General features: G+C 38.7%; 2 long non-coding RNA genes across 3 annotated transcripts; one reads left to right on the top strand and one right to left on the bottom strand.

The window, feature by feature from the left end:
* Positions 1–14,802: 14,802 nt before the first annotated feature.
* Positions 14,803–17,348, bottom strand: LOC149696414 (uncharacterized). 2 transcript variants are annotated; one of them, XR_016382447.1, is made up of 3 exons: positions 17,167–17,348; positions 17,018–17,102; positions 14,803–15,416 (listed from the first exon to the last, which is right to left on the bottom strand). It is a non-coding gene; the product is annotated as an uncharacterized LOC149696414 (long non-coding RNA). The 2 variants fall into 2 exon arrangements; XR_016382448.1 differs by having other exon boundaries at positions 14,803–15,401.
* LOC149696415 (uncharacterized) lies at positions 15,295–16,663 on the top strand. Its single transcript, XR_016382449.1, has 2 exons — positions 15,295–15,424; positions 16,513–16,663. It is a non-coding gene; the product is annotated as an uncharacterized LOC149696415 (long non-coding RNA).
* Positions 17,349–25,389: the final 8,041 nt, after the last annotated feature.

The raw sequence follows: 25,389 nt of genomic DNA, 5'->3' as shown, positions 1-25,389 counted from the left end.
AGACCGGATTTAACACCTCTTCTGAAGAGGATGTTAGGGTGTGTTTCTAAATATATTTGTTACCAGCATTCCATATGTTTCCATGAAATGCCGACGTTTAATAAGTATAGTTAAGACAATTCATTACGATTAGATCTCATCCGTTTGTGCGGACAACGCAACTAATATAACAAAAGCGTTGAATATGTTTGAACTATTTGCTGAAGACTGGTTGCCATGTCATGATGATGAAAACAGTTCCATATTTACCAACGATAGTCATGAAGGTGATCAAGATTCTGCTTGTAAGAAAGATGACACTACACAGCTGGATCAAAGTAAACGTCTATTGGAGAAAAAAGGTTAAATTTATTTATAATTACGTTCTTAAAACATATAGCATGGAGTCCATGGCCACTGATTTTTGGCGAAAAGGTACACCATGATCAAACAACAATAGCCGAGAAGATGAGTGAAACACAATCGAATATCGTAGTTGAAAGTCTTGCACCCAGTGAAGCTTTGAAATGGCACAGAGGAAGATGTATTGCGCACTCTCTTCAACTGTGCATAAATACCGCCATTGAACAAGAGAAGAATACTGGCAGAGCTAACAAATTGATCCAAATGACACATAAAGTAATTAACTTCTTTAGAAAATCTCCCAATTTTACCGAGGAAATGAAGAATTTAACGAACGGGCGAGATTTGCTATTGCCGGGTGCTACTCGTTGGAATAGCCTCTATTACGCAATTGAACGATTGTCAGAGGTAAGATCAGTTCTATAATATATGAAGGTGAATTTAAAACATCACTGCATTTCCTAGAGCAACATGTTGGAAGGTGTTCAACATGCGCTAGCTTTAGCGAGAAAAGAAAAAGCTTTAAGCAAAGAGATAGACAATATTTCCAATCTTTTATTCACCATGAAAGGCGAAGCAAAAGACCTCCTAACCCTTCTTAAGCCTCTCAAAGATGCAACAGTTAAATTACAAGACTCGGGTCCAACTGCAAGTGATACCATTGCGGTTCTTCTTGAAACGTTCATTCAAGTGCGACGTTGCAGTACAGAATTTTTTGTTGAACTTCAGGACCTTATTTTGAAGGAGATGTCAAAAAGACTTAACGAAACGATTAAAGACGAGCATTTCATTATTGCTTCAATATTGGACCCACGACAAAAACTAATGATGTTTTCAAGTATGCAAATACAACACATTACGAAACAGAATGAGGCTAAGAACCCTATTGACAACCTTATATATGGGAGTTTCGATATAATAATGGACTCAGAAATTACCAACTGCTTAAAACTTTTGAAAACTCTATAATTATATTGGGTCCAACATTAAAGCCGCGTTCACACTGGACATTATGACACCGATTTTTTCAAAAGGTCGAATAAAAATTTGATTTTGCCATTAATCGGCCTTTTATAAATATCTCTATGTGGTGTCAAAGTCTCTCGTGTAAACGCGGCTTAAGTTATTGTTCTACAAAATACTTTAAACAATTATCCTCTAAGCTGAAGTTTAACACAATCATTTTAGGAAAGCTTTGTGCTAAGTTGTTTTTCTGTGGACCTTTGCAAAGCGTACATAATTATTTCAATTAGGAACCATTTGCCCATCTATAAAATTAGTGGAGATACGAGATATTACGTTTCGTGAAGGGACTTCACGCTTTAGGCATCTCCGTAAAAAGGAACTCAGAACGGGTACAAGCCCTGGGGTAGTCCTCCATCTGTCGTCTTCTTTGAAGAGCAGCCTAACGAGTAGGGTTCCTTCACGAAACGTTATTCCTCGAATCTTTTTCAACCGTAAAGATAGTTGCAATTGGAACTAATAAATTATGTTATACGGTCTTTCGAATAATTAACGAAACATACTTGCCAGATCTGAAGGGGAGTTAGTAAATGGCCATTATCACTAGTTATAAACGTACTGTCTCTTAGTTTTGTGTCATAGGGTTCTAAGTCACGATGTGTGTTTGCCCGCTATAACCCTGTTGTTTACATCTTTCCCTAGACCCTTTCAGCAAACCAGAGTGGATAGCGGATTATCCCGAATTTGCAACCCATACAATGGAGGAGGCTTTGTCCATTATTAAAAAGTATATACCTCAGCGCCGTCCAACACCACATGATACTAATAATAAACCTACTGGGAGATTTAGTCTCTTAAAGGCCATTGTCGAAAACGAGCCTTGCAGCTCGTCGAAAAGGTTATCGCAACTAGATCAGTATCTGGATGCTAACATGCCTGTTCAGATGTCAAACCAAGGAAGTGCTATGACACCATTAGATTACTGGCCTTTTTACGAAGCATCGTGGCCAGATCTGTCAAACATAGCCAAAAGGTTTTTAGCGACCCCCACAACTAGTAGCGACGTGGAACGTCTATTTTCAGTCGCTGGATCCTTAGAAAGAGCTAGAAGAGCTCAGCTTTCCTTATCTCACGTCGAAAATGTTTTATTTTACAGAGAATATAGACAACTTCAGTGTCAAAAACTAGGCATACCTAATATATAGCTATAAATTTGTTGTAGGTACAAGTCGCCTAAACATATATACGCACTATTTGCTATTCCACACTTTTAATAATAATAAAAATCCGCCATTTGTAACAGTTTTCCAAAAGTTCTGTTAATTACGTGATAACTATTATAATAAAATGAAAAATTAGTTCTAAGGTATCTGCATTTATTATTTGTAACAGAATATCACAAATTTCTTCAAAGCATACCAAGAGTGACATAAAGACTAATATTCCGAAATATTTCATCAATAAATCTTCACCGCTTTGAACAGCAACTACCGTCTATTAAAGAAAGGGTGAAATCTTAAATCAAGTGATTTTTAATGGTATCTCCAATAATTTTGTTAACAAAAAAGCAGGGCGTTACGCGATTTGTCTGAGGGGAGTATTTCAAATTGTCCTTAAAATCTGAGCCTAATTTGAATTTTAAAATCATTCGGAGGTATTTCCTGAATGTTTCACTGTGCACACTGGTCTTATAATTAGAGGAACAATCGATAAAAAATTTTTTAATTTTCCACTTCACCCTCCCTTTAATGTTTCTTAACGGGCTCGCGGGACAACATCGTGTTTTAATCCACAGCATGTGGTATAAACGTACGGGAGCTTAATCATCAGTTTGTGGCTTTTGCTTGTGGCGACACCTTATCGCAGGCAGGTAGAATAAGTTAACCCCGCAAACCTCCAAACGTAATCTTGAATTGTGACTACCTTAAATCTGTGAAGGTCATGATGACATAATCTCAAACATTTGTCAGGCAAATTGTAATGTATCTCTACGACTAAAATGCAGCGTTTATTCTACACGCTGAATCGTTCATCTAGCGATCAACATATCTCATATAATAGGGTGGAATGATTTATATTGATTATTTAATTAAATATTAATTGAAACTATAGAAGGTAACTCGGGACGGCGAAATGCCATTGAAAGAGTTTTCAACTCAATATCTCCCACCATATTCGGAGCCCCCTGTAGAATGACAATTCGGGTATCATGGAATTATGCCGAACTGTTTTGCATATGGAAGAAGTGGGGTGTATTTATCGAGGTGAAATATGTTTAAATATTTATGATATGATGATAAACCCTTATAACCTTGTACTTTTATGGTCATTTGAGTTTTAGCAGTCGTTACTATAGTTTTCGATACAATGATTATTTTGGTACAATTATAATAATACAGTTATCAACGAATTGATTGTAGTTTAAGAACATCATCATGTGTAGGTAACATAAACAATCTTGAATTAACGTCTGGGATAAGCTTACGATCTTGTTCCATAAAATGAATATTTTGCCCCTTCGGAGACGGCTTTCTTACAAAGGTTTTGAAGGTTCTATAATACGAAAACAAATATGTCTATGCAAAACGTGAATCTTATAACTAATATATACATTAATATAACTTATGAAATATCTTTAAATGGTCAAAATTTATATAAGTTCAAAACGTTCGCAAAGCAAATCGCAATACTTATAAATCGATTCATGTAAAAAGAATTATTAAGATAAACTCAGGGGATATTTTTGGATTGTTCGTTTCCGAGGTAACGAGCATATCAGTGAACCAAGGTAACGCAAAAATGAAGCAGAAAGCATCAAGAATTTGCCCATAATTGCTTGACAAAGAAGTTGAATGGGCCATCGTTTTAATGAATGAAAAGCCAAGCCACTCAGCAACTACAGCGATCTGAAAACGCCGTTGTAACTTTAGGCCAAATTAAAACACTTTACCAAATTAAATGTTTAATTTTTTGGTCTAAAATGCTTTTAGCTCTGCCCCAGAATCGATCGTTTCTTAAATATCGAATCTTTTTCAATTATGACCAATTAATTGAAAACAAGTTGGTCAAGCCATATTCGTCGCTTCACTTGAAGGGAAAATTCATCGCATTTAAACGTGATACCAGGAGCAGATGACAAAGGAGTCTCGGACGCTAGCTTCCACAATATAGAGGGCAATGGCACCCGCGTACGTCACAGCTGTAGCGGTATCGTTTGCCATAGAGGCGCTATCAGACATTATAGCAGACGATGTTTTTGGTGGACTATATCTGGCACCAAAGTCTGCTGGGAATTTTTTTTTGTAATAACGGGCTAACGGTGGATACTGAGGTTCGTCTTATCCGATCGCGACATAAATATGCACAATATAATTACTTTATTCAAACAGCTGTAACCGTTGGTATTAAGATAAAAGATAAGACTACATTTTGTGACTTCAACCTACTAAATAGTCAAATTAAGTCCAAACTAGCAGAGAAACCCAGGTAAGCCAAGGCTTAATTAACAATCTGTGCCCACTGGAATGATTGGGGTCGGGTTTTCAAAAGATAAAAGCAAGGTTTTAAAAGATGCCGAAACACAATGTTATATATGTGTTTTAGGGCCAAAATATTCCGTATCTCTTTTGAATTAATTGACTGCTACAAGAGGTTGGAAACGAAATCACTGTCTCTTACTTTTTGGGTTTTATAAGATCGTGAGTGATTTCTTTTCCCAACCTCTTGTAGCTATCATTTAATTCAAGAAGAAATTTAGAAAAAATTGGCACTGAAACACATTTTAGTTTTTTAATAGTGTACATACGTTACTCGCTGGGTTTTTCATTATCAATTTTAGTGCCAAAAAAGATTAAAAAGCCGTTGAAATCCATTTTTTAACTCTAATACTCGTTAAGCCTAGGCTAATTATAAGCAGACGATACGTATTTTTAAAAAGAGTTAACAGACGCTATTTCCCAGATCTCCTTTCGAGACTTTGCAGCCACGCTATTGGTTGGAAAATAAAGCTCAAATTTCCTACGAGTGGTGGCACTGGCGTAATGATTTTGGTTAATAACCGTGACGTTCGCGGATCCCATTGCCCTCTACATTATGGAAGCTAGCGTCCGAGACTCCTTTGTCATCTGCTCCTGGTGATACTTTGATGGCCCGTATCTCCGCGGGTGTTCAGTTTTGGACCATAGTTCTTTGGTGACTTAGTCTTCTTTTGACCCGTAGAATGCGCCCCTGAATTTGTGACACATCTTTTTGTAACACCCTGTATATGTGGAATAGACGGAAGACCAGTGGATGGTGGTGTTAGAAGCCAGTGTAAGTGCAGACTGGTGTCAATGTGGAATTGACAAAGAACAGAAGATGGTGGTGTTGGAAGCCAGAAAAGTACCAGACTGGTGTTCATGTGGGATGGACGAAGACCAAACATGGTGGTGTGAGAACTCAAGTATAGAGTAGCCAACGTAGAGAAATTCAATTTTCCAAATTTCTGTGAACTGTCAATTCGGTCCGGAAATTGGGAACACGTTTGCTCCGATACGCAAACTGCGAACCCGGTCACGTGGGTTTAACTACGGACAGACAGACAGACACACACACAGACATGGCCGTTACAGAACCTCTCCTTGACTAAGTCACACGGAGAGGTAAAAACTGTGCTTTTATAGGAAAATATTGAAACAAAATTGCCCATATACGTATAGTGCTATTTTGGCGTAATTTATGTAGAAAAATCTCATAAGAAAAACTGGTCTTGACCTCAAATGCTGGGTCATCGAACAAGTTAAAGAACTTCTGTGGATCATCGAAGACTTCTACCTTGTCAAGCCGAGTCCTCTCACCAAATTTGCCCCAAAACGAATTCAAACACAGTTTGGCGATGGTACGCTTGCCAGCGTTCTTCTCGATACAGCTAGGATCAAGTTTTACCCCTTCCTTTTCGTAGTACTCGGCTACGTATTGATCTTTCTGCGCTTGGGTTACTACGTCAGAAGGCCAGCCGCTACTTTCCTGTTTTAGCTTCAGAAAGCAGTTGACGTAATTGTTAAAAAGCCCGCCTGATTTAGTTACGGGGTCGTACTTAGATATTTTATACGACCAGGCTTCGTGGATTTTAACAACCACGTAACCCTTTCTAACCGCTAAATGGACTTCGTCCGCCACAAACGTCCCCATAATAACTCTTTCCTCGTCGGAATGTGTGCAATCCCCCTGATATTTGTTTTCAGCGCACAGCTGACACAGGACAAAGCACAATTTCCCCCCGATCTTTTGGGGCAAAACTGGGTGGAAGAGGTTACGAGGGGGCATGATATCCAGTTTCATAAAACCTTCAATCTCGTTAATGGGTGGGAAGTTGTCTGTCAAGATCGTAGGGTGGCCGTAAGGTAGTTTACCGTATTTGTTACACCATGGATATAGACTAGTGACGTCGACATATCGAATCTCCTCTCCCGGCTTAACCTTGTGATGAAGACACAGAGCGGAAGTACGTCCCCCGAAAAATACGTTACGGGGATTGAGTGGTTCCCACGCATCGATTTGGACATGAATGGAAGAGAGAAAGGTGTTAATTTCGGGCTTTTGCTCCCTCAATTTGTGGAATACGCATTCCCACATTTCGATTACCTTATACCCCAGCTCCCTAAGCCTCTAATTACAGTTCAAAGTATCAGTATAGCGGGAGTGTAAAGTTTGGGTGACGTCACCGTGCAAAACCAGGTCTCTGTTTACCGGGAAACAGTTTCTACACTCGTGCCAAAAACAACCTTGGAATTGGTAGTCGACCTTTTGATCTGCGCCAAGATCGTCTACTAGAAGCCCGTCGACTAATGTTCAAAATTTTAGGTTCCGAACCGTTAAAAGCCGACTTAATAATGACCCCGCGCTTATGGGCTTCCCACCTCAGACACTCGATGGCTACTTTAGATTGAGGGTCTTTCATTCTATAGCCGTGAGGTGGAACAATTCCAATTGAATTTGGCGCTAGGTGGTCCTTCCTGAAAATGGCGTTGCAGAGCCCGGCAATTGTCACGGCAGTGGTAAAAGGGTTAACGTCCGCAATCTTCTCAAAAATCTCCCTGTACTTTAAGCACCCTTCTCTTAAAATCCTGACGTCCAAACGGCAATAATGGATCAACTCTTCAAACAAAGTTGAAACCTTTTTTGGCTTTAACTTGTTCGTTGTACCAAGAAATTAAAACCGAACGTAGTTTTTTGGTTAGCCGGTCTGGCGCGTAAGATTCTAAAAGAGGCATGCTTTCCTCCAAGACATAATTTGTACGCGTAGGATCTTTTGGATCAAACACGTGTTCGGGAACAAAGTTGAAGAGCAAGTGCGGGAAATGTCCCTTATTTAAACTAGGGTCTAAACCGAAAGTGGATACAAAGCTAGATAAGGGGGAAGGAATGAAATTTAAACTATCTATAAATGTCAAATTCTCATATCGAATTTGCATAATCTTCGTTCCCGTCATTATTACTTGAGGGCGCCACGGTTTGATGGCTAACATGGCTTTGTACAGAAATTGTAAATCATAGCCCTTGGCGTTATGGGCAATGACAGTTATTTTGGGAGAATTGTGGAATTCTTGAAGATAATTTAAAAAATCCAGAACAGGATCATTCCCGAGAAACACCCGTTCTCGAGGGCCGCAGGTGGCGCAATTAAATTGATCGGATTTCTCGAGAATGCATTGATCACAGATTGTTTGAGAAATACTTAAGATAGGAGTGTGTAGGAAAGAATTGGGGTTTGAAGGGTCTGGGGTATTTTGAACACATTCGAGATCATAAAAGATAGTAACCGAAGGATTGGTCTTAGCTTCTTTAGACGCAGGGTGGGCTTTAGAGTCAGTAACCTGCATGTAACAATAGTGAGGGTGTGGGTTGAATTTAGTACAGACAACGCAATAAACTTCCCCGCAAGTGTGAGGTGACTTGCGTTTCCCCATATCTATTGTTTTCGCGCAACGGGGGCAATTAAAAACCCTTTGACAGACTGATAGGGTTTTGCTTCCACTAGCCGTATGGGCGTCAAAGCATTCTTGCCCCCTAAAGTCGCGATGGCAGGTCCCGCATCTTATTTCTCCCCCATCACAAGCTTCGGCCCTTTGACAGGAATAACAATACTTGTTGCAAGCGTGGTTAAAGTCTAAGTTGTTATACCCCACAAGGCACCTTTCGCAGAAAAAATTAAAATGGAAGAGAGGGCTAGGTTTAGTGATGTCGTCAAAATGATTTTCATAGTTAAAAAGGTATAGCCGCGGCTTTGGATTACCATCGGTACCGGGATCAAAATCTGGTTCCCCGAAAATACGGTAGGGGACGTTTGCTCTAACTGTAAATACTATTATTTGGTAATCAACCAAGTATGATTGAAATCGAGGTAGAGCACCCGCCCCCGCGCATTCGTCCAATGGTATTTCCGCCGCCAGGGCTAATTCCTCCGCCATCTTTCTAAGCCTCTCTCCTGCCTTTTTCCTAATATCGGAACGACATAGGGCTTTGAAATCTGCCTCGAGGCTTTTGTCAAGGGGATGCATTGTATGCCCCCTGTGTATTCTAGCTAAAATTAGAGCACGTGGGAGACATAGCCGATCGCTATTTTTGATTTGTATAATGCATTTCTTCTCCCTGGCAAAAGTCTCGAAGCTACAGATACCAATAGCCTGAAACGCTTGGCGGCTTGGGGCAACCTCACGCGCTGTATGATTATTCCTATAGGGCCGAGAAAAAGCTTGGACCCTCCTTCCGAGTTATACGCCTTATCAGCGACTAATTCTAGTATGAATCCAATATCTATTTGATCCCTTCTTCTGAAACTAAAGTCCGCGGTTTGAATGCCTGGATTACTAATGCTTGTCATCGAAATTGCAATCATGTCATCGGGTAAACAGTCGTCCAAAACGTATTCTAGGAAATCGCTTACAGATTCGACGATGTTGTTGTCGAATTGTACCTGTATTTCCCATCCATCAAGATTAAAATTGGGGAAGGACACCACCCCGCTAGAAATTACGTTTACACCTGGTGGTGCAACTAGCGGAGATGGAGGTGGTGGAGTAAGAGCCCCACCCCCTACCTGTCCTTCCCCTTGATCCATTGATTCATTTTGAGATGGAGCCATGGGGGGAGTACAATAGCCGGCTAAGAAAGAAACGTCGTCGTTTTGAAAGGCCTCTTCCAGAGGCGATAAAGGAGGAAGAGGGCTATTGTTACCTATAGAATGAGGGGTAATGTTAACCATAGACTGGGGGTAGGAGGAGGGCTATTGTTAGCCATAGAAGGGTGTGTAGAATAGTTTGCCAAGAACGTGTCATCGGCATTTAAAGATGCTATTTCTAACGAGTCTGGAAAGTCGACTAAAAAACTATCAACTTCAATAGGGAGTTAAATTTCTACATTAGAGTTGGCCATTGCAATAATTTAAAAATACTAATAATAAATCTGAATACGCCTAAATAATAATACTAAAACACTAATGCTAAAACAATAAAATACTAAAACAATAAAACAGTAATGTACTTATAAAAGTCAAATACTAAGTTAAAATGAAAGTACTTATAAAAAACAGTCAAATACTAAAACAGTAAAACACTTGTAAAAAACTAAGTTAAAATGAAAGTACTTATAAAAAAATTAAAAGTACTTATAAAAATGAAAATACTTATAAAAAATTTAAAATACTAAGTTAAAAATACTAAAGCACTAAGATATGGGTACGGAATAACTCACAAGTTTTGTTTGGGAGCAGAAAATTTCTTGGCTTGCATCAACAAAGGTCAGAAATAAACTGATTATATAAAAAAGACTTGGTTTGCCCAAGCCTTAAAAACAAAACGATAAGAGTTATTCCAGTTGTCTGAAGCGCGGATATTATTTTTTTTCTATTGAATTTTAAAGACAATCCGTATTTTACTACTCTTTAGAATTTAATTCAATCACCTGATTTTACTGCTTATGTATTAGTTTCCTATAAATTAATTGAAATAAAAAATTACTTATCTCAGATTTTTCAACAACAATTCCATTTTCCTGAAACATTTTATCATGAAATTTTTTCTTTTCAATGAAGAACGTACTTCAATTTTCAAATAATACTCTCAGTAATAATGTATTATATGCGGTCTTTTCGAATACAATAGGGGCAGTTATCACCTTTCTTATATTTGATATAGGGGTTCGTTTCCTCTTTAAGCACAGTCACAATTATTGAGCTGTGTATGTCAGTACTTGTGGGGAAGATTTTAGAAGTGTTGGTTGAGTTGCTATTTAGTTGACAACATTATGAAAACTTGATGTGTTTAAAACCATTTGAAAGGAAAATTCTCGGAAATTTAAAAAGAAAGAGTCAATTTGATTAAATCAGGGGTAAATAACGAAAGGAGTTAGAGACGCTAGCTTCCGTAGTGTAGAATACAGTGGGACTTTCAAACGTAGACACAGAAAAGAGAAAACGCCTCGGTCGCGCCGCCTATAATTCAAAATAAGTATGATATTTTCCAACCAATAGCGTGGCAGCAAAGTTTCGAAAGGCATGCTGGGATATCGATTTTCTCCTGTCTGCTAGCATTCGTCTGCTAGTGTTCGTCTGCTTACGACTGAGTGACAATTAGGGTTAGAGTAAAGTTTATTCATTAAGGTGCACTTGAATTAGAAACAGGTAACTTTAAAGTTGGTAAATTCCTTATTCGATAATGAAATGGAATTAAATGTCGTTTTTGCATCCTTCAATACAGTTTTAGTTGATTTAATTTCTTTAGTCACAGATACAGTCGATGATCCTGATCCCACAGTTCCCACTAAGCCTTGGCTCACTGGGCCGACTCTGTAACCGCGCACTTACGGCAAAAAGAGTTTGATCACATTTTGAGGATTTCCCCGGCTTCAAATTGCAAATTGATGACTTATCTTTCTTCTTTAAATTGCTGTTTACTCGCGATTGAATATAATAATTATATTGGGTTGATTTATGAGACGACTTCACAACATCGACAGTTCGACATCCGCCATTTTACTTTACCCAGAATACCTTGCTGTGCGAGATTTTAAGGCAAAACTTTTAAGGTTCTGCTCTTATTTACAATACAGTTCCAAAGATGGCACTACGTTAGTTACAAATTCTATGACGTTTCAAGGTCCCACTGTATTCTACACTACGGAAGCTAGCGTCTCTAACTCCTTTCGTTATTTACCCCTGATTAAATTTACACGATATCTCTCAAAATAATAAATGCATGATAAAATGTTTCAGGAAAATGGAACTGTTGTTGAAAAATCTGAGATAAGTAAATTTTTATTTCAATTAATTTATAGGAAACTAATCCATTAGCATTAAAATCAGGTGATGGAATTAAATTCTAAAGAGTAGTAAAATACGGATTGTCTTTAAAATTCAATAGAAAAAAAATAATATCCGCGCTTCAGACAACTGGAAAAACTCTTATCGTTTTGTTTTTAAGGCTTTGGCAAACCAAGTCTTTTTTATATAATATCTGTTCCTTCAGCCTTAATTTGTATTAATCTACTATAAAAATAATAATTACATGCTTGTCAAACGTCATTAATTCGATGTTCCAGTAAGATGTTCGTGAGCATATTGGCTCACTCCAAGTGCCTCTCATTATTTTATGGGAAAGATTAAAATTTTAAATCATTTGGCAAAGGAGTGGTAAATTAATTCACAATTGGTAGGCGGGTGGTAAATTAATTCACTTATTTCATATAAAAAGGCGGTTGATGACTCAATTAAGTTTAGTTGACCTTTTTGTATAGATTTAAAAAACACGTTCTTTCTAAACCACGCGCCAGCACGCGCACATTTCATTGAAAGTTTGTTATTTTCCCTTATATATACTAACAAGAAGTTATATCTAGTATCTCAGAGAGAAGGTATAAATTCGCCAGATTTCCAGCTTTATCTCCAGTCCAAACGTAGGTCCGGAGTCAATCCCCGTCTCTAAATTACAACCAGCATCTCATTGGTTCTTGAAAACTCACGTCAGCGCGACGACGCCAGTGACGAAAATTAGTCATATTTTCCGACTGAGAAGATGCGAAATAGCCCGGCGCCTCCTTTTACGTCCCCCTTGTATTTTGAAAGGGGGACTGGGACTATGGCGCGTGAATACAAAGGTATCTTATACCTTCTCTCTGAGATACTGATATAACTTCTTGATACTAAGATTCTTCATTAAAAATAGACAAAGAGCTTTCCAACACTCGAACCTGCAATGTTTTGCTTCGAATGCAAACGCGTTATCCATTACGCCACAAGCCCGTACTTCATAACAAAAAAATTATCCAAACATTGTATTTATAGGATTATTTCATTTATGTTGAATAAAAGATCTGTAAAAATCAACACCGATCTTGCCAGGACTCGAACCTGCAATCTTCAGCTCCATAGGCTGACGCGTTATCCTATGCGCCACAAACCCAATAAAGGCTGAACAAAATACTATGCAAACAGTGTAATATATGTAACGGTTTTACCATGATTTATAAATTAAATAAAATAAAATACTTAGACTTAATCAAACTTCAGAAGTTCAACATTCAATAGTTGCTTGATAATTCAAAAGTGTTCCGAACCTTAACTTCGCAGTAGTTTCTGAGTTTTTCGATGGAGTGGACCACCAAAAATCCCATGCATTTTCTAAGGGACGCTAAGCCTATAATCTGTGAATTATTTCTTTAACATTACGGGAGGGTGTGCGTTCTTATCTAGAAGGGCCTACCGGCCCTCTAGAATGAGTAGCCTAGCGTGATCCGCCCTTTTATACTTTCGTGATACAATTAGAGAAAAAATAGATCCCCCTTAATGTCATAAACATGTCTTAACACGTTTGGGCAAGTCATAAAGCATTCTAAATATAAATTCCATTGATAACAATACAACAGGTTCGACCACGCGCCTTTTTAAGGTCCTAAACCACCTGGTGTGTGGTCCAATTAAAGAATTGACAAAATAAATTCTTTTGTTCAATTTCCGCCCCCTTTTTAAGGTCATAAACCAACTTGTGGGGTGTCACAATTAAAGAAAAATAAATTCCAATGCATCTAAGGGGCCAGAGGTCATTCACCCCTCCCCAAAGCCATAAATCATTTTGAGGAACTCTCAAAGACCAAACTGAAAATAGGAATGATTTGAATAATTTTAGTTAGAATTAATTTCAACGCTTTAAACATTTGAAATGTTTTTCTCAAATGACGCGTTTCGTGTTGCTAAAATGCAACTGTTTTCGTTTCGGTGGATTATTCAATTTCATATGTATTCCTATGGGATTTTAGGAATTTTAAATGACGCGTTTCGTGTGGGTACAATGCAATGTAAATGTTCAAAAATATTTTACTTTTAACACGAATTGTGTTGAGAAAAGCTAAGTAACACCCTACAGTATCACCACTGAAAATGTTTTGTCAAGACTGAAGTAGGTATAATAGCACTACAAAGAACAAATTAAGGAAAATTAATATTTATTGATAGAGTTACATTTCAAGTTTTTTGACTGCTTCTAAAAACACCCTACACTATCACCACTGAAAATGTTTTGTCAAGACTGTAGTAGGTATAATAGCATTACAAAGAACAAATTAAGGAAAATTTATATTTATTGATAGAGTTACATTTCAAGTTTTTTGACTGCTTCTAAAACTTTTCATAATTTAACAAGATGGCCCCGGCCAGATTACACTTTTGCGCGCCCTCTAGTGACTAGAATTAGTATTACTATATTCATTGACCCCGACAAATTTATAATTTTCAGGTTTTTTTTCCATTGTTTATAAAATAGCATTCCGATTATGAATAAAACCAATCTAGTAAGAATTTGGTTTACAGTTTAATTAAATAAGTAATTAACTGTAGTGTTCAAGTCTTGGTGGATTAATTAGGCTAGATATACTAATCAATATCCAAGATTTATTCTACCATATGATTATGGTCATTCGTTACATTGGGTGGCAAGGATGCCGCTTGAGTGCGGATAAAGAAGCGAGGAGTGTTCTCTCCTATACGCGATGTACGAGGTTACCTCCCATTTTTAAAATGTGAGTAGTTTTTGGTAATCGCCATCTAATGAGCGAATTCTGTACTTTGATTTTATTCCGTATTTTAAAAATGGCCGCGGACAACAACAATCTTTATGACACAGAGTTAACCCTTTGTCAGGTCCCGAATGAAGTTTGCAAACCCATGATCTCCACTCCCTTAAATCCCTATCACTACTTTTACAGCCAAGAACGGAACATGTTCTACCCCAGCTTGCCATTTTTACTTTTCAAAACTTACTAATTACCAATGAGAATTAAAAAATATGTTCAAATCATCGGATTCACCGAGCCAAAGGATTTCAGACGAAGGTTTTGAACTTCCTGCTTTTGAACGCTAGATGGCTTTAAACACCGACGTTTAAAGAGACAAAAATACCGAATTTTACGCTTTACTTCGACGCTAGATGGCGGTATCAAAAACTACTAAGACGCAATGGCAGCCCCCCCTTGAATTTGCCTGGTAAACAGACAATTAGAAAATGGGGGTTACAATCAATCGATATCTGAGGATGGGGCGCCATCTAGGTTGTGTTTGGAATAGGCGGGAATTACGAATATAGCAATACTCTCCCGTGAGATTAAAACCCAGTGACTGTATGAGTCTTAAGATAATGTGAGGGTTTAACAATAAAATTCGAAGATCATTGGCAACTTGTAATATTGCGCTATGCATTTGTAACAGTTTGGTTGAGCTTAATGAGGTAGATTGTAATTCAGATTTAACTTTGTTTAAGTCACTATTTTATACTGTCCTTTATGAGGTTATTGTTATTGTGGTGAAAAGTTTGTTTAAAGTCATTATTTATACTGTCCTTTATGAGGTTATTGTTATTATGGTGAAAAGTTTGTTTAAACTCATTATTTATACTGTCCTTCATGAGGTTATTGTTATTATGGTGAAAACTTGGTTTAGCTGCTGTCTCATAGGTTGAGCCTTTCAGGCGCTCGTCTGTTTCGGAGTGGGTTGCGGCGAATTGGTGTTGCGGATGTGGTGGTGGTCCTTGGGACCAGTGACCCTCGCATTAATTATTATTTTACCGGTCCCACTATAAATTAAATTTCTAAAATGGTGAGAATAAAAAGCACGTAAAGACACAAAAGTAAAGAAGCTGGAAATTCTAATTGAATTTGAATTTTTTACTGTAGGAAAAAGTAGCATATAACAATCCATAACAGTTAACTTTTATTTCTTATCACAATTTTTCAACTAGTTGCCACTAAATATCAATCAACATGTCTAATGATATTTGAAGTTCTTAATCCTTTTCTGAACTAGCCTTATTCCTTATTGCATTTTCCATAAATTCAGCGGCAATATCTTCTCTCGCTATCAGTAAGCCAGATCAAAATCTTGTAATGTGACCATGCACTACTGAGAAATACGATTACTGACAACTAGTACTGGCTATGGTCTAGACTGTCGACTACAAGAGACTCATTCTAGAGTATAGACGCTAGACAAGATCAATAGTCAATAGAATACAAAACTTTTGTAGGGAAGTTGTAGCCAAGGAGTACTAACTACCTAGGAGTAGAATTGGTAGAAAATGAGTTGAGATAGAAAAATTCTAAAAAGGAACCCCGAATTTATAAACTGGTCCCACCGTCTATTTTTTCCAAAAACCCTAATTAATAAAGTGCTCCCTGATACCACTGACCCCAACTTTTGGAATAAATAAACTGGTCCGAGCAATTAATAAACTGGTTTGGGACTTGTAAACCTGTCTTATTTCCTACCCTGTAGTGACGAGCCCATGATGTAAACAATAAAGATGGCCGCGAGCTACGAGGTTTAAGCCTCGGTCTTTAGTGTATCGGGACGGGGGGACGGGGAGTCGGGGACTCGGGGTCCGAGATATTGTCCATGCCCATGCCTTTTAATAATTATCTTAATGTTCTTTTTATTGATGATTGTTTATGCCTATTAATATTTATCTTAATGTTCTTTTTATTGATGATTGTTTATGCCTATTAATAATTATCTTAATGTTCTTTTTATTGATGAGCTTAAGTTGTAAATTTTTAATTTGATACTTTCAAAGTAACGTTAATTAAACCTTCAATACCTTGATTTAAATTTTCATTTATAATCCTTATTTAATTTAAGGATGATGTCAGTTTGTAAGTCTCGTTAATTTAATTCCCCCTTTCCCACAGAGAGGGTCTGAAAATTTAAATCACTTGGCAGAGACTGGAGATCTTCAACATTCAGTGACAGACTCTGAATCTCAATGGGCATTTAAAAAACTGTATAAATTTAAATTGAAATTCCAAATTATAATTAAATACTTTTTGTTTGATATGTTGATATTAACGTAATCAATCCTTGAATACTCTATTGGTACTATCAACACCATCGTTAAATTTATTACTTAAATAATATAATTTTTTTAAATATAATAATCAAATTAGCGACTTATAATTAGTTAACTTTAAATGAGTATGTTTCACTGATTAAAATTACATTTCTAAAAATTTTTAGGTTGATAGCACTTTCATGTTTCATGTAGAAATTTCATATTTCCGTGGATGGAGAGATGAACACGTTGATTCCGTTTGTCGTTGATTGAAATTAGATTCATTTTGATCATAAATTTCATTTTATATTTTGAGTTTTTGATTTTATGAGATTGTTGATTTTATTTTTATAATTATCACTTACGTAACTGTTATTAGTAGATGAACCCAGCGAGAGCGGAAACTGCCAAAATGATTAGTTAATTTTGCAAAGAATCTGCAATTTAATTCTGCAAAAATCTACCTATTATTTTATGTCAGTTCCGTTAAGTGATCATTTAATTTTAAACTTGCCAAACAAATAGTGAGCAATGGTACCTCCGTCCCAAACTAGTTATAGTTTTAAAACGCTGACTCGAGTTTCATTTTGTTAATACATTTAATTTTATTAGTAAATCAACCTGCCTAACTTTTAAGCAGACGAGTCTTAAAAAACGATATCATTGGTGAAATTAGAAAACTCTCTCTGCTTAGCGCGCCTTCTGTTGGGGAGAACCTTAATTTCTTTTTTGATTAATATGATAATATTAATTGTAATGTTTAAGTTCCCAAGTAGAAATATAATCTTGCCTAGGATTAAAAAGATATATAATAATTATAAATTGCAAAAAAAAATTGCAAGCAACTGTCTCTCCTCCTCTAGCGCGATACAATATATATTCGACAGCATCCAGTGGCGGGCGTCGGGGAGGTGGGGGGTCCATACAGTTGCACAGTTCTCTCTCTCTCGTCTCCCGCTAAACCCACGCAGTAAGTGCGGGCGTCGGGGAGGTGGGGGGGGGGTCCATATCCTAACTCTCTCTTTCTTCTCTTCAGTATAATTTATCTCGCTTTATATTACAAGCAAGCGTGGCTTCGTGGTAGAGCGCGCGGCCGGGCGTCTTCACTGACGTCTCGTATGGATTGGGATATCGCGGGTTCGAGGCCCGGCGCCGACGGGAAAATAATTTCAATTGAAATTAAATACGTTACGCCACCTATGAGGTGTAACGTGAACTACGGATGAATTTCGAGTCGAAAATTCGCGGGAAATTTGAAATTCAAAAAGTTTATTTATGAAGAATCTTATTATGCGGTTACACCAAATCCAGCCAGCCGACCAGCCGTCCAGCCAACAGAGGTCGGAACAATACTTTCGAGCTCTAAAGAGCGCAAAAGTAAAAACGTAATAAGGTATGGAATATATTACAGCAATAGGATCTAACTTTCATGTCGTAAAAGTTCTTGAATAAACATTTCAACTATAGCTTTCTCGAGATTAACGCGTTTAATTCCTAGTACAATATCGTCATTCGGAGTAAGTGTTGTTGGTATGGGCTGAGTTGGCGGAATGACTTTTTCTTTCACCCACTCTTTTTGAGGGACATCTATGTACTTTCTGTTTGGTGGCATGTCTTTAGTCAATGGGTTTTGGATGAAAATAGGCATGTTATTTGTTGGTAATCCTTGAAGTAATGGACAGTCTGCCTCGAATTTCTGATGCTCTTCGAAAACATTGTCGTTAGGTTCCCATCCTCGTAGTATTAAGACACAAAAATGGCATTTAGCAGCGTCGGTCCCTGAACTTAAATAGTAAAACCCATGACGGACTAGTTCTGACGGTTTTACAAACGTACTCGAAAATCCACCAAACGTACTCGAAAATCCACCAAACGTTTCTAGACGGGTAATTTCTCGATTCATCTTATCCTGGCGGCGTCTAACAATCAAATGAGGTCCGGACCAAATCAGACGCTATTTATATCCCCAATAAGTGGATGAAAGGTTAGATTAAAATGGACACTGTTACTAAGCAGACGTTAATTCGCGAAGCTCTTTAAAGCCAGGGCAGTTACTTTCATCCTAGTAACTGTATTTCTAGCTGAATTTTAATTTTGGTATTTTAAAAATATTACTGTAATTTCGGGTAACGCAACAAAAATATCTTAAACATGTAGAGACTTGTCAGGATAATACCTTCGGGGCAAACACCTAAAATCAGTTAAATGTTTCGTGGTAGGAAGAGTCACCAACTAACAAAGCAATAAATCACAAAATAAATTCCATTCTTAACAATACAACTGGCTCAACCACGCCCCTAAAAGCCATCGCGTCTGAGCGTGGTTACGTATAAATAAAAAGCCGATGGAATGTCTTAACACGTTTGTATGAGTCATAAATCACTCTAAATACAGATTCCATTGATAACAATACAAATGGTTTAGCCACGCCCCCTTTTAAGGTCCTAAGCCATCTGGTGGGTGGCCAATAAAGGGCAATACAAAAAAGAAAAGCACCAGTCAACCCCGCACTCAAGAAAATCTCGCAATAAAGATCATTCAGTCCTCAGCTATTAAGCCGTAAAGACCTGTCGTAGGAATGTCCTCCAAAGTAGGAGATTACCGCGTGAACGCCCGCGTTAGACTAGGTAATGAATGCTCAGCCATGTTCGGGGTGAATGGATACGAGCCAAGCCTACTTTTGACAAAAAAGGACGGAACTATTGTCACCATCTCGGAAGACGTTTTGAAGGAATTTATGGAGGAGTGGACGGAGATCTATTCAGCTATGGAAACTGGCGACTGGGGTAATTATCGTTACTTGAACTTGAAAATAAAAATAACCGTTATGGAGGGGAATATAGTATTCGAGGATGGTAGCGTCTTCACTCTAACAAAGGCCGAAGCAGGGAAAATGAACGAGAAATTTAGTTTTATGAGATTTCACTTCAAGCTTTTAAATGATCAAGCCGAATTTATTAAATGCTAGTACGAAGCTATTCTAAAACGCATGAATGATATATATCAAAAATATTATGTAAGTCGCGGTACTATGTCTTACAATGATTACGACCGTGTAAAAAATTTCCTAGCAGCATGTACAGACTGTTAAAAAAGTCTTTGCGCGTTGCGTTTTTCGCACATATTTTACTATATTTCAAAAACTATTCAAGCTAGCGCTCTGGAATAAAGTGCGTTATAAAAGTTTTGCATTCCTCTTTCATATTTTACCCGTTCCACAGTTGTCCTTTGCATACTTATACCTGAAACCGGAAATGTTAAAATTATCAATTTTGAAAATATTGGATTCTCGAGGATATAAATGCGATTTTTGGATTCCTTGGGGTCGATTCATATTTGAAAAGTTTTAACCAAATTCAATTCGGATGAATAGGTCACGAGTAATCAGCCTTTATTCACAATCTGGCAAACTTGGTTAGAGTGGCGATAATTCATAATCGAGTATCGAATCTTTGTCGTAATAATGCTTATTAGATGTTATGGCACCTTATGCGAATATATATGATTGGTCTTGTGGCGCAATACTTTTAAACAAATCAGACGTTCATTAAAGGGATGGTGAAGTGGAAAATAAAGTAATTTTTTATTGATTTTTCCATTAGACAGCGAAACATCCAAGAAATAAGACCGAACGATTTTTAAACTACGATTAGTTTGAAATTTCATGAATAATTTTGCAGCGGCCTCACCTCTGAAGCCGCTGCAGACGATGATGGAGGGCTGAGCACCCTAGTCCACCTTTGGGACTATGTTCAGCCCGCCATCATCTAAGCTTCCCCTCCTTCTTTCTTATCCCATCTGAAAAACCCCTGTCCCCAAAACTCAACCGAGACGAGAAGAAACGCCGGTTTGTGTTAGTCAAGTTAGTTCAAAATTGGTTCTCGAACCATAAGTTCGCTTTTTTGTTTACTGCGGGTCAGATCCGCTTCGTTTCGAACGAGTTAGTTCGCGTTTTCCGCGGGACCAGGCACGGGTCCGTTTTTTTAATTTATACGAATTTCGAGAAAAAACAAGATTTGTATTCCGCGTGACATCGCGTTTCCACAATTGGATCTTCGCTTAAATATTTTTCAAAGTAAATATCATTCAACTAAATAAAGAATTGTTCAAAAGCTCAACTTCAAGGTATGTTTTATTTTCCTCTGGTTTAAATCCCCTATGGGACGATAGTGACGATTTGAGTTAGGCCTACATAACTCCCCTTGCTATCGGACATTAGGGACTTGTAACGCGAATCCCCCTCCACGACCGGCCACATAGTTTTTCCCGGGGCGATCCGTTACAAATGGTGCCGTGCCCGTCGTTTTTGGGCCTCGGTCTCTTTTTCGTCGGGGTGCTCGGGCTCGATTCGTGAGTGTTGCAACAGGTTGATACACGTTTAGGCAAAACACCGCCATATTGGTCCCATACCCTCGCGAACATTCGAGAAGGATTTTCCGCTTTTATTTTTATTCAATCACGTTATGGCTTATTATTACTACTATTATGGATTTAATTGAATTTAATTGTCTGGAATTAACGGCGTGTTTGATCATATTCTTTTTGGGATAAATATTTTTGAATAAATTATTTTATGAATTAAATGAACACTCCCGAATCGTTCCCAAATTTAAATTTATACCGTGAAAGACGCGATACTGAGTCTACTTCAACTCAAGATAATAATTCGGACTCCTCAGATTCAACATTACCGTTAGCTAAGCCTAACATCGTGGCTGCTGATATAATACGCCCCCCTAAATTGCGTGATTTAAGTATGGCATATTCCCAAAACCCAAATAACGATCCCCTATGGGACGATAATCTGGATTTAACCCCATGCCTCAATACCAAGGAAGAAAGACCTAGACATGAGGACAATTTAGCCCTATTTGAGAACATAAGACAAAGTTATTACCCCCAGGGGAGTAGTCTCACTAGAAACAGACACGCGGGGAGTATCGCCGATTTAGTCGAGTTAAGTGACATAACTAGCCCAACCAAACAAAAGGTAGAAGTTCAATTAAGTGCATATGAAAAGGCAAAACAGTCTCTGAATAATTGGGTTTCCTCAAGGAAACGTATAGCAAAGGCCACGCCAAATGCAAATATTTCACAAGTCCCGGTACAAGGTACCTCCCCCATCGGGGCAAATCCCCGTAGAAGCTCGGTCGGGTATACATCTGCTCCTAGTAGACCAAATAGACCCAGTCCCATAAATCCTGGACAACCACAGAATCCTACAGGACAGAACCCACAGGGAATTGCTCAGTCCCCACCTAGAGGTAGCTCTCAAAGTACCCAGGGTGCTAGTCAAACCCAGGGAACAGCAAATCCGCAACCCCAAACTAATCCAAATACGGGAGGTGCCCAACAGGCTGCATTTCTAGCATCAGTCTTACAGTCCTTTACAAACCTGGCAACATCAAATCAGGGACATGTGAAAGGTTTAGAACCCCCAGAGAGATTAGCGTTTTATGGTAGAAAGGATGAAAGCGTTCCTGAATTCATAAGAAAATTCGAGGAATATGTTAGCTTCCATAAAATCAGTGAGAATGATAAGATGCTTTTCATGCCCATTATATTAAGAGACAATGCCCTACATTGGTACCGTTCCCTTCCCCCAGGAGTAGATTGGGCAGAATTTAAGGGACGTATCAAACGGCGTTTTGGGCTTAAGGATGAGGGAGCTAAGGCCCGAATAGCATTACATAATAGAAAACAAAACCAAAATGAGTCCATCGAGGATTTTTTTTGGCTATTTCGTGAAAGTAAATCAGAATTTAAACCCTCCAATACCTGAAGATGAATTACTCCTTATAATTAAACAAAATTTAAGGATGGAGTTTAAGGGATTACTTATGGTTTTGCCAGCGCAAACGTTGTCCGATTTACAAGATGTTTGTTTACAAATAGAGCAAACTTTTGAGTTAGACCAACCCTCCTCGTCACAAGACAACCCAAATCCAGTTTCACAACACAATAGGGATGTTAGAGAGCAATCCATACAACAGATCCCACCATATCTAGCCCCCAGAAAAAGAGTAAATCAAGGGAATATCCCGAGCATGGGAACTCATACTAACAGGGACATCCCGCATGGGAACACTAACAACCCCCATCGGGACGAATATTACAATCCTCCCCCAGTCCAAAATGATTCCCAAAGCTATCCGAATCAAGATTATCGAGCTCCTTTCCCGAGGCCAAACTCCCAACCAAGGCAATCCCACCTTGCGTCCAGACCTCCTCGAAGAAGAAGCCTACCCAGGGACTTTCCTCAACAAACTCGAGTCTTTGAGAGGAGAAATCCTGAAATTGAGCCTCGAGAAAACCAGCCTCAACAAAATGAAAGGCAACTCGTCCCAAGACGTCCATAGAACCAAAGCCAGGATAACCAAGATCCTCCGAGAGTCACTCAGGATGATCGACCGATCACATGCTTCAACTGCGGTGGCTTACGTCATTATGCCAGTGAATGTCCATCTCCAAGGTTGGAAAGACAGAGAAGTCCGTTTCCGGGAAACGCCAACCCGGGAGGGAATTCCAGAGGACGTCTCCCTCCCGCCAACCAATAGTCCCGCAAGATAAAAACCAAATTGTGACAACACCACCGTTACAATTGGCCACAATTCGAAGAAGAAGAAGACCCCGAAAAAGAAATCCACATCTAATAAACATTAAATTTGAACATGAAACCCTACAGACTAGAATAGACAATGGTGCAGAAGTTTCCATGATTAGTTTAGATCAATGGCGGTCCATACAAAGATTTAGAGGGGATAACAGATTAGAACCGAACTCAGAAAAATCAGAGTGTATCATAATGGGAAATGGGCAATACTCCTTCACTAAGGGCTCAACCGTACTAGATTTTGAAATAACATTTGAACAAGATGTAACGAGGAAATTTAGTCAAGAGTTCCACATCGTCCCTTCACTTCTGTGTGATGCCATTCTAGGCCAAGATTTTCTTGAAGACTGGAAAACTATTATCGATTTTGGAAACTTAACCTGTAACATAGATGGACTAGAATTGAAATTCGTAGAAGTAACAGAAGATAAATTTCCTCCCTCACCCCAAATGGTTTCGAACGTTAATGAAGCAGTTGAATCAACCTCTCTCTCATATAAGCAGAAGAGAGAGTTGAAAGAACTCCTTCTCCGATTCCCAGAACGTTTTAGTGATAAGTTAGGAAGAACCAGCTTAGTGGTCCATGAAATCCATACCGGAAATGCTAAGCCGATACATAAGAGACCATATCGTGTGAGTGATGCCAAGATGAAAATAATAGAACAAAGCATTTATGACATGCTCAAGGATGGAATAATCAAACCTTCGACGTCACCATGGGCTTCGCCAGTGGTGATTCTAGAACAAGATGACGGATCCGGTACAGGCAAGAAGAAATACCGTTTCTGCATCGACGTCAGAGAATTGAATTCCATCACTGCAAAAGATCCCTATCCGATTCCCAGAATCGACGAAACTCTCAGTAAATTGGGAAAGCCAAAGTACATCACTGCATTGGACTTGAAATCAGGATACTGGCAAGTTGAAATGGAACCAGGAAGTGCACCAAAGACAGCTTTTATAACGCACGCTGGAAAATACGAATTTAACGTATTACCGTTTGGACTTTGCAACGCACCGAGTACCTTTCAACGACTAATGGACGAAGTCTTCCGAGATGGAGAAAAATTTGCTATCGTCGTATACCTCGACGACATACTAATTGCCTCCGAAACATGGAAAGAGCAGAAAAATGCTCTAGAGTACGTGATGACTAAACTGAAGAACGCTGGTTTAACCCTTCAATTGAAAAATGCCGCTTCGCCCAATCGGAAGCAGTCGTCCTGGGACACGTAATTAACGAAACGGGAATTTACATCGATCCTTCCAAGGTCGATGCCATCAAGAAATATCCTCAGCCAAAGACACTAAAACAAGTCCAAAGATTCCTTGGAATGGCAGGATGGCATCATAGATTCATACCTCATTACTCCAAACTAGCTACTCCACTCAATAAATTGAAGAAGAAAGGCGTAAAATTCACATGGGGTCCTGATCAAGAGGAATCTTTTCAGAAGATAAAAGATGCCATCTGCAGCTCACCACCATTGGCCGCGTACAAACCAGATGCGCCGAGCATATTGACAACAGATGCATCAGACGCCGGCTTGGGCGCGATGCTATCTCAAGTCCAAGATGGAAGAGAAGTTTCAATCGCATATGCGAGTCGAAATCTTCGAAATGCGGAATCCAAATACAGTACTTCAGAAAAGGAATGTCTAGCAATTTATTGGGCCATCGGACACTTCCGCCCTTATTTGGAAAGCAAACCCTTTACCGTCGTCACCGACCACAAGGCTTTACAATGGCTATTTGGACTCAAAGAACCAAACTCGAAACTTGTCAGGTGGGCCATGTATCTACAAACATTCGATTTCAAAGTGCAGCATAAGAAGGGAGTCGAAAACGTCCTAGCCGACGCCCTATCACGAGCTCCCATAGGACTGTTCGCCATGTCGATAGCCTCCACCATGGATGAAGACGATAATCAGATCACGTCACCGGAAGAATCGACCGCTCCATCGGATCATTCACACGTCGCGTACATTTTACCACCTTACCCTCACGCGAATTTTCATATCTTCGATCGCGATGACATCATCACCGCTCAAGGAGAAGATCCGGTTATTCGCGGAATCATTGAACAACTCCGACAAGAAAATCCTCCAGAAAATACAGAGTACG

This window comes from Phalangium opilio, unplaced genomic scaffold (assembly GCF_054372755.1).
Source record: "Phalangium opilio isolate 3A_F unplaced genomic scaffold, DU_Popi_V2 ptg000021l_1, whole genome shotgun sequence".
Taxonomy (NCBI): domain Eukaryota; kingdom Metazoa; phylum Arthropoda; class Arachnida; order Opiliones; family Phalangiidae; genus Phalangium; species Phalangium opilio.
Note: the sequence above shows the minus strand (reverse complement) of the source record. Positions and strands in the feature narration are given on the sequence as shown.